The sequence below is a fragment of the Cryptomeria japonica genome, chromosome 1 (assembly GCF_030272615.1).
Source record: "Cryptomeria japonica chromosome 1, Sugi_1.0, whole genome shotgun sequence".
Classification (NCBI taxonomy): Eukaryota; Viridiplantae; Streptophyta; class Pinopsida; order Cupressales; family Cupressaceae; genus Cryptomeria; species Cryptomeria japonica.
The window spans coordinates 647794972-647805433 of record NC_081405.1 but is presented as its reverse complement, the minus strand read 5'-3'; positions in this window follow the sequence as shown (position 1 = coordinate 647805433).

Below are 10462 nucleotides of genomic sequence, written 5' to 3'. Positions count from 1 at the left end.
CTTGCATTCTTGAATTGTGCAGTGCAATTATCTGACCATATTAGGTGTTGGTTGTATCTTATGTTCCTTTCCCTTAAACAATCATTGAAAACAATCTGTGCTATCATAAGCATGCATGAATGTTATGTGTACAAAATAAGAAACTTGTGTAGAATGATAATACATAGACTGCACTTCATTTTGAGGTTGTAGTGTATAATTTTCAGCAAAATCAATGATAGAGACAATGATGCCAACAAGAAATGTGTCCTTACATAACTTGAATTGCTTATCTAACCATTGAGCTCTATGTGTGTGCATTATCTACTCATAAACTAGTTTCTCTTGAAACATTTTCATAAATTCAGCTACACATATATCATTTTTCACTAGCTCACATCTCTTCAAATATTTTCCATCTTTAAATCCATTATGACTATCTTGTATTTTCTAAAAGAAGCTACTTTCCTACCAATTTCATGTGTGCTCTCCAAATGTACACATCTTGGTAAATATTGCAAACCACCACATATAGCACAAAAACCTTCCAAACAAGGCATCTTATAATAAATGCAACCATCATGTCTATTACATAGCACACTTGAAATAAATTCTCTTACCGACTTAGGAGTTGCTTGTATATTGTATTCCTGCAAAATATTGTTAGTGTGCAAAGTAGAACAAATATGACGAAAAATATCACAGTGCATGGAAAATTCATTATGCATCCTACAACAACACGTGGTGCATACATGATTAATCTTAATATAAAAAGGTTTTGCCATTTCAAAAAATATTTGAGAAATTCTTATTTGAGAAAACTTTTGAAGGAATCTTTCATAAAATTTTGTTTGAGTCATATCCAAATAGTGTTTGGCATGTGGCTCACGATTTGTAGACCCGGTTTGCTTTCTAACAAAATCTCTTTGGTTGGGTGAAACTCTTGTGTTGTCATGCCAAAAATTTTCAATTAATGTTCTTCATGCATCAACAACAACCTTGTCTTTCCATGGTAGTCTACCCAAGAATGCCCAAAGAGAATTATTGTTAGGTTCCTCCATTTTTTCTCGCCTCTGTAATGCTTTACTTAATGTTGTCTAACTAACATTTAATGACTTACTTGTTTTTCTTATCAAATGATCTTTTTATATATTTTTTCTCATTATGATTGATGTAATGAGATGTTGAGCAGCATTAGAATCTTTAGTATGTGATTTTGAACCAATAGCATGATACATCAAATATATTTCTCACAATAGTTATTTCCTTGTTACTTTCAGATGATCTTAGGCCTAGAATTTTCATTGTCTCTCTAAAGTTCAAATTTTTAATCATTTGAATAATTAATTGACATCTTGTGGTTTGATTTAAGTTTTTAAAATAGTTTTGCCATATTCTTTTAACCATTCTCCTACAAGTTTGTTCATTCATTTTATTGGGTATTGGCTTCAATATATTCTCATCAATGTCAATTAGATACTTTGGTTTCCTACAAATGATTCTAGGAGTTGTTAACATTGGTGCATTGTGTACATTCAATTCATCAAATAGAGAAGGTGTATGTTCATCATTTAATTGATTATTCAATGTGGTATCTTCTTCAATTGCATTAGGTTTATACAGTAAATCAAATGTCTCTTCTTCAATTGCATTAGGTGCATTATGTTCATTTCGTAAATCAAATTGAGATGTTGAGGATGACATACCTTCTTCTCCCATTGTAGAGGGAGGAAGAGAGAGAGAGAGAGAGAGAGAGAGAGAGAGAGAGAGAGAGAGAGAGAATGGGGGAGGTGTTAGGTCCCAGAGGCAACTAAGAGGGGGGGTGAATCAGTTGTCCAATAAATAAAAATCAATACTAACTTAACCAAACTTAATGCTTAATACTAGTAAACCAAACTTTAATGTCGGTAGGCAGTTTAACAGTTAATTGTAGTACCCGTAAAGTTTAATGCATGAAACAAAAAGAAAAATAACATACACAACACATAACACAGTTATTTGCACATGGAAACCCTATAGGGGGAAAAACCATGGTGGGAAACCTTGCCCACAATCAAATGATACTACTACAGATAGTATGTGTGTATAATATGGAGTCTACACATGCAAAAAGGCCAACTACCTAGAGTGCACTGCTCAATCACAAAATGGGAGTCACACTGACTACAATTGGATGGTTAAATCCAATGATAATGTACTGCTCAAAATAGCATCTTCATATGCTGGATTCAGTATTGGTTAAGCTCTGATTTGGCTTCTTAAAACCTTCCTTCAATCTTGAATGATGTTTGCATGTATAGCTCTTCTTATATTCACATATACCTTATTACAATCCTTTTCCACACTCTACCACACAATCTCATAAATGAGATCTTATATATATACCAAAACCTAAGACCAAATGTGTATGTCGGCTCACTAAGATATTACAATAAAATCAATTACAAATGAATCAATATGTGATGCATGATGTCGGCTCAATGCATTTACAATAATAATAAATCATCTTCATGACATGTCATGTTGATCTGGAATAGATATGATTGTCGGTGCATATCCTAGACCTATTTGTCGGTAACAACAAATATGCAAACTCGATTAGACCAATAAAAAAATCACCAAAACCAAGTGTCCCAACAAAGTCTTTGACATAACCAAGTAATCTCTAGATGATAACAGATCATCCTTAGTGTCATTGAAAAATATAACCCACCAGTGAACCAAATATTGGTGACTGTGCATAAGTCACTGAACATGCCGGTGAACATAACCAAAGATCTCCAAGTGTTTCTCAAGTGTTGACATCAATGAAAAAACCATATCAACATATCCAAAATACCAACACGAGGGAGAGAGAAGGAGGGGGGAGAGAGGGAGGGAGGGAGAGAAGAAGGGGTGTGGAGGAAGGGAAAAAGGGAGAGAGGGAGAGAGGTAGAGGGAGGGAGAGAGAGAGAGAGAGAGAGAGAGAGAAGAGGGGAGGGAGAGAGAAGTAGGGAGGGAGAGAGAAGCAAGGAGGGAGAGAAGAAGGGGTAAGGAGGAAGGGAGAAGAGGAGAGAGGGAGAGAGAGAGAGAGAGAGGCAGGGAGGGAGGGATGGAGAGAAGAAGGGGTATGGAGGAAGAGAGAAGGGGAGAGAATCAAATCTCTATTTTTCACTTAAGTCTCTCTCTCTCCCACATTCTTTATCTTTGAAGTCTCTCCCTCTCATCCTCTATCTCTCTATCTCACTCTCTCCTTCTCTAAGGTGTATCTCTCTCTCATTCTTTCCCTCTCTACTCCCCCTCCCTCACTCCCTTTCTCATTACCTCTCTTTCTCACTCTCTCCCTCTCTTTGCACCTCTCTCTCTCTAGTCTCTTGTACACTCCATCCATCCCTTCCTCCCTCTCTTTCTCACCATCACCCTCTCTCTCTCTCTCTCACCTTCCCTCCCTCCACCTCTTAGGTCTATCTTTCTCTCCCAAACCCTCTATCCACCTCTTAGATCTCTCTATATCTACTCGACTCATTATCTCTCTCTCCCCCTCTCTTAGGTATCTCTATCCCAATCTCTCTCTCTCTCTCTCTCTCTCTCTCTCTCTCTCCTTGAGTCCCCTTCTTTGTGTCACTCTCTATCTCTATCTCTCCCTCTATTTCCCTCTCTCTCTCTTTCCATCTCTCTCTCCCCCTCCTTTTCCCTTTCTCTATCTCTGTCTCCCCCCTACTCTCTCTCTCTCCATCTCTCTTTCTCTCATTTATCTCATCTCTCCCTCTGAGTCTCTATCTATCTATCTCACTCTCCTCTCTTAGGTGTATCTCTCTCCTATTCCATCCCTCTCCCCCCCCTCTCTCCCTCTTTATGGTCATATCATATTCTTAGGGGTCATATGGTATCCTAGGGATCCATGAATGTTTCCTAAGGGATCATAGGACACCATATGACTCCTTAGGACATCATATGACACATAACAACAAATAAGAGGTCATATGGAGTCCCAAAGGGTCATAGACACCATATGACACCTTAGCATACTGTATGACCGATAATGACACCAAATGGTGTCCGAAGGGGTGATAAAACACTATATGACCTCTTAGGACACCATATGACCCATAACAACACCATTGTTGGTATTTTGGTATGGTTTTGTCATTGATGTCAACACCTACTAAATACACCTACATTGGAGATCCAACAACATTCACCAGCAAACAGTAAACTATGCAACAGTTACCGATATATGGTTCACCGACAGGATATAATGTTCACCGGTACCTACAATGACATGGAAGACACTTGGTAATGTCGAAGACATCATGTGGACACTTTATTTTGAAGTAAAAATCACTAGCATATTCTTATTTACATATTTTCTTTTACCGGCAAATAGGTCCAGGTTATCTAGGGTTTCACTGGTAGGTTTATCTTATCTAGATCAGCATGGCACGCTACGGAGATGATTTATTATTGTTGTAAATGCATTAAGCCGACATGTTCAATCAGTTATTGCATCGGATATTGTATCATTTGTAAAATGTTTTTATTGTAATATCTTGTAGAGCAGACCTACTAAAATTGGTCTTATGGTATGTTATAAATGTAAGATCTTATTTGTAAGATCAAGTGTGGAATGCAAAAAAGATTTGTTTGAAGGTATATGCGAGATTAAGAAGAGGTATACATGAAGACATCATTCAAAGGTGAAGTTAGGTTTTTGCAGAAGCATATCGGCATTATACTGGTATCGAATCCAGCATATGAAGATTCTATTTTGTGCAGTACATTCTTACTGGATTTAACCATCCAACTATAGTTAGTGTGACTCCCATTTGTGATTGAGCAATGAGCTCTAGGCTGTTGGCCTTTCTGCATGTGCAAACTCCTCTTTTTACACTTACTATCTGCAGTAGTATCATCTGATTGTGGGTAAGGTTTCCCACCATGGTTTTTCCCCTTACAAGGTTTCCACGTACAAATTTTGGTGTCATGTGTTCTGGATGACTTTGTGCTTATGTTTCATGTATTAATTCTTACCGGTATAGCTATTTTCTATTAACACTGTTTACCGACATACTTAACTAATTTATCAGTATTAAGCATTAAGTTGGTTAATAAGTTTTTGGTTTGAATTCATTTGACAACTGATTCACCCCCCCCCCCCCCTCTCAGTTGTCTCCAAGACCTACAATTGGTATCAGAGCCTATACCTCTTTTTGTAGAAGTTTAACAACTTGAGGAGATCCAATGTCTACTAATTATTTTAGAAAGGATAGTCCTAAACTTGATGGAACCAACTATGGGATATGGAAAGTTAGAATGGAGACACATCTGAATTGCATTGGTAAAGACATCTGGGAAGTTACTAAGAATGGTTATGCTATTGTTGTAGCTAGTCAAACTGCTCCCACTACTTTAGCTAAAGATGAAGAAAATGATTGCAAAGCAAGAGAAGCACTCTTAAGCACATTATCAGATCAACAAATCATGGGATTATCAGATAGATCTACTACAAAAGCTATTTGGGATCATTTGGAAACACTGAATGAAGGGGATTCCACAGTCAAAATTGCAAAACTTGAAAGCTTTCAAGTCAGGTATGAACATCTGAAAATGGAAGAAGATGAAAGGATTTCTGCTTTTATGGAAAGAGTAAATGAAATTGTTTTGGGTATCAAATGTTGTGGAGGAACCCTGAGTGAAGATGAGATTGTTTCAAAAATCTTAAGAGGTTTGCCACCAGCATATAAAATGAAGGTTACTGCTATAAATGAGTTGAGAACAATGCCTAATACATCAGTAACTAGGGATACATTGATTGGAAAACTTTTAGCTTTTGAAATTGAGGAATTTGGTCCTGTTACTACTATAAAAACTAATTTGGCCTTCAAAGCATCAACATCATCTACTCCATCCTTTGACAAATCAGACTGGAGAGCCTTGTATGCAAGAGAACTTGAAGAAACCAGGAAGGAGAATGAAGAGCTTGAAGAACTTGAAGCACTATTTGCAAGAAAAATGCCAAAAGGTCCAATTAGAAGTAAGTATGAAGGTAAAGAACCCTTTAAATGTTTTAATTGCAATAAGATTGGTCATATGGCTTCAAGATGCCCTGATAGACATGCTAGACTAAGAGAAGAAGCTAGAAGAACATACAAACCTAATCCTAAATATCAAAAACACAGATTCAAGAAAAACAAAGATAAATCTTGTTACATAAATCTTGTTACATTGTTGATGAAGGTGTGACTGATGATTTTGATGAGGATCTAGTAGACAACGGATGGGTCTTTGTTTCTATAATAGAAGATCAACTGGCACCTATTGCTCAACTAGTAGAACAAGCCCTAGCAACTAAAGTTGAATCAAAGGATGAATGGATTATTGACTCAGGATGCTCACATCACATGACTAGAGACAAAGGTAAATTCTTGAACTTTCAAGAATACAATGGAGGTTTAGTAAGATTCGGAGATGACAAAGCCTGTTCAATCAAAGGTAAGGGTTCAATATCTCTTGATGGTAAATATAACACTAACAATGTCTACTATGTTGAAGGATTAAAACATAATCTTTTAAGTGTTGGTCAATTAGTTGAGAAAGGTTTTTAGTTACAATTTAAAATTGGAAAATGCAAAATCATGAATAGAACTGGTTCGGAAATTGCCACTGATAATCAGACTAGAGGTAATATCTTTCATTTGAATAACAGTGAAAAGGCATGCTTAATTGCACATATAGATGAAAGTTGGCTATGGCATAAAAGACTATGTCATGTAAATTTTGATTGCATAGTAAAATTCAATACTTCTAAGGCAGTTAGAGATCTACCTAAAATTGTGAAACCTTAGAATACAATTTGCAAGGAATGTCAGTTTGGAAAACAAGTTAGAGCTAGTTTCAAAAGTATTCCAGAAAAATTCAATAATGCCCTTGATTTAATTCACATTGATTTATGTGGTCCAGCTAGAACTAAAAGCTTACAAGGTGATAGATATTTCATGCTAATTATTGATGATTATTCTAGAATGTGTTGGGTTACTTTTCTCAGAGAAAAATCAGAAGCACTTGGGAAGTTCAAACTATTCAAAGCAATGGTTGAAAATGAAACCAGTAAGAAAATTAAATGTTTAAGATCAGATCAAGAAGGAGAATTCACATCTAAAGATTTTAATACATTCTGTGAAGTAAATGGAATCAAAAGACAGTTATCAATACCTCGAACACCACAACAGAATGGAGTTGTTGAAAGAAAAAATAGAACTATTTTGGATGCAACAAGAAGTATGTTATCAGAAGCAAATCTACCACATGTGTACTAGAGAGAGGCGAGTAGCACTGCTGTCTATACATTCAACAAAGTTCACATCAAAGGTGAAACTGGTAAGAACCCTCATGAACTATGGTTTGGTAATACTCCTACTCTTAAGTATTTCAGAATTTTTTGAAGTAAATGTTATATTAGAAGAGATGAATATATTGGCAAGTTTGATCCTAGAAGTGATGAAGGAATATTTCTTGGTTATTCATCTAAGAGTAAAGCATATAGATGTTTTAATAAAAGATTATAGAAAATTGTTGAGAGTACAAATGTAAAGATTGATGAACAATTCAAGGTATATAGACTCTAAACCGGTAACAAAAATTATGACAAATGAACCTACAATAAATCCACCGGTACAGAATGATGATCCAGTTACTTTGGTATCATCAAAAGATTCCATAGTAAATGAAGAACAACAACTGACTAAGACACCCCAGTATGTAAGATTGAATCATTCTGAAGATCAGATAATTGGAAGCAAATTTAAAGGAGTCATGACAAGAGGAAGATTGGTAAATGAAGAGGTATGTCTTATTTCTCAAATTGAACCATTATCTATCAATGAGGCATGTGAAGATAAATTTTGGATTAAAGCTATGGAAGAAGAATTAGGACAAATTGAGAAAAATAATACTTGGACATTAGTTCCCCGGCCTAAAAATAAAAATGTAATTGGAACCAAATGGGTATTTAGAAACAAACTCAATGAAGATGGTAAGATTGTCAGAAATAAAGCAAGACTAGTGTGTAAGGGATATTCTCAGAAAGAAGGAGTTGATTATAATGAAACCTTTGCATCGGTAGCCAGAATTGAGGCAGTTAGATTATTCTTGGCCTTTGCAGCTCACAAGGATTACAAAGTTTATCAAATGGATATTAAATGTGCATTTTTGAATGGAGATCTTGAAGAGGAAGTCTATATTGAACAACCTGATGGATTTTCCTTGACAGATGATAATGATATGGTTTGCAAATTAAGAAAAGCTCTGTATGGATTAAAACAAGCTCCAAGAGCTTGGTATGCAAGATTGGATAAGTATCTTTTAAAGATTGGTTTTACTAAAGGAAATGCAGATAGCAATTTATATTACAAAGTAACTAATGATGATATCTTGATTATTGAAGTATTTGTTGATGATATAATCTTTGGAGGAGAAGATGAATTATGCAAAGAATTTTCTCTTGAAATGCAACATGAATTTGAAATGTCTATGATAGGAGAAATAAAATTCCCTTTAGGATTGCAGATTTTACAGACTAATAAAGGCATATTTTTGAGTCAATCTAAGTACTTGAAAGAACTACTTAAGAAATTTGGGATGGAAACGTCTAAACCGGTAAGCACACCTATGAATACAAATGACAAATTATCTCAAAGGGATGAATCTACACCTGTTAATCCAACTAGATACAAATCTATGATAGGAGGTATACTATATTTAACTCAAACCAGACCTGATATTATAAATGTAGTATGTATAGTTTCTAGATTTCAGAGTAATCCTAGGGAAAATCATGAACCAGCAGTAAAAAGGATTTTCTGGTACTTACAAAGTACAACAAATCTTGGATTATGGTATCCTAAAGATGAAGATTTTGATCTATATGCATACACAGATGCAAATTGGGCAGGAGATGTGGATGATAGAAAAAGCACCACTGGAGGAGCACTCTTTCTTGGAAAGAGATTAGTTTCTTGGTTAAGTAAGAAACTGAGTTGTACATCTTTATCAACAGCAGAATCAGAATATGTTGCAGCAGCAACAAACTGTACATGGGTACTTTGGCTTAAGTAAATGTTGAAAGACATAAAGGTAAAATGCAAGGAACCTATTACTATATATTGTGATAACATTGCAACAATTGATATATCTAAGAATCTAGTATTACATTCTAAAACAAAACATGTTTCTATCAAACTAAATTTTTTAAGGGAAAAAGTTGAAGAAAAGGAGATAAAACTGGTTTATGTGAATACTAAAGAACAACTTGCAGATATTTTCATAAAACCTTTGCCTAAGGAAACTTTTGAATATCTCAGAGATCAGCTCAGAGTCTTACCTCCACTGGTAGAGACTTAGACAGTTGATGATTGTCATCAACTAGTAGAATTAAATGGACAAATCTTTTATTCCGGTATTTGATGAGGAAGCTACTTCTCAAGAGGAGTAGTTGGTATATTGAATTGGTTGGTATTTTGTATGAACTTGACTTTTTGTGACTTTGGCATTTGATGTCAAAGGGGGAGAGAAATCTACGGAAAAAGGAATTATCTTTTTGGGAGAGATTTTGAAAAACACATTTAAGGAGAGATTGGTATTGAAAATAAATCTTTGGATAAACACATGTTACTCCCAGGGGGAGAAATGGAGATTGTTGGTTTTTGTACTTGGCATTTCTATTTTGGCACTTTGATGGTTTTTCCATCTTGTGTTGCCATCAATGCCAAAGGGGGAGATTGTTGGTATTTTGGTATGGTTTTGTCATTGATGTCAACACCTACTAAATACACCTACTTTGGAGATCCAGCAACATTCACAGGCAAATAGTAAACTGTGCAACAGTTACCAGTATATGGTTCACCAGTAGGATATAATGTTCACCGGCAAGATATAATGTTCACCGGTACCTGCAATGACATGGAAGACACTTGGTAATGTTGAAGACATCATGTGGACACTTTATTTTGAAGTAATGATCACTGGTATATTCTTATTTGCATATTTTATTTTACCGACAAATAGGTCCAGGTTATCTAGGGTTTCACCGGCAGGTTTATCTTTTCCAGATCAGCATGGCACGCTATGGAGATGATTTATTATTGTTGTAAATGCATTAAGTTGACATGTTCAATCGGTTATTGCATCGGATATTGTATCATTTGTAAATTGTTTTTATTGTAATATCTTGTAGAGCCAACCTACTAAAATTGGTCTTAGGGTATGGTATAAATGTAAGATCTTATTTGTAAGATCAAGTGTGGAATGCAAAAAATATTTGTGTGAAGGTATATGCGAGATTAAGCAGAGGTATACATGAAGACATCATTTGAAGGTGAAGTTAGGTTTTTGCAGAAGCATATCAGCATTACACCAGTACTGAATCCAGCATATGAAGATGCTATTTTGTGCAGTACATTCTTATTGGATTTAACCATCCAACTGTAGTCAGCGTGACTCCCATTTG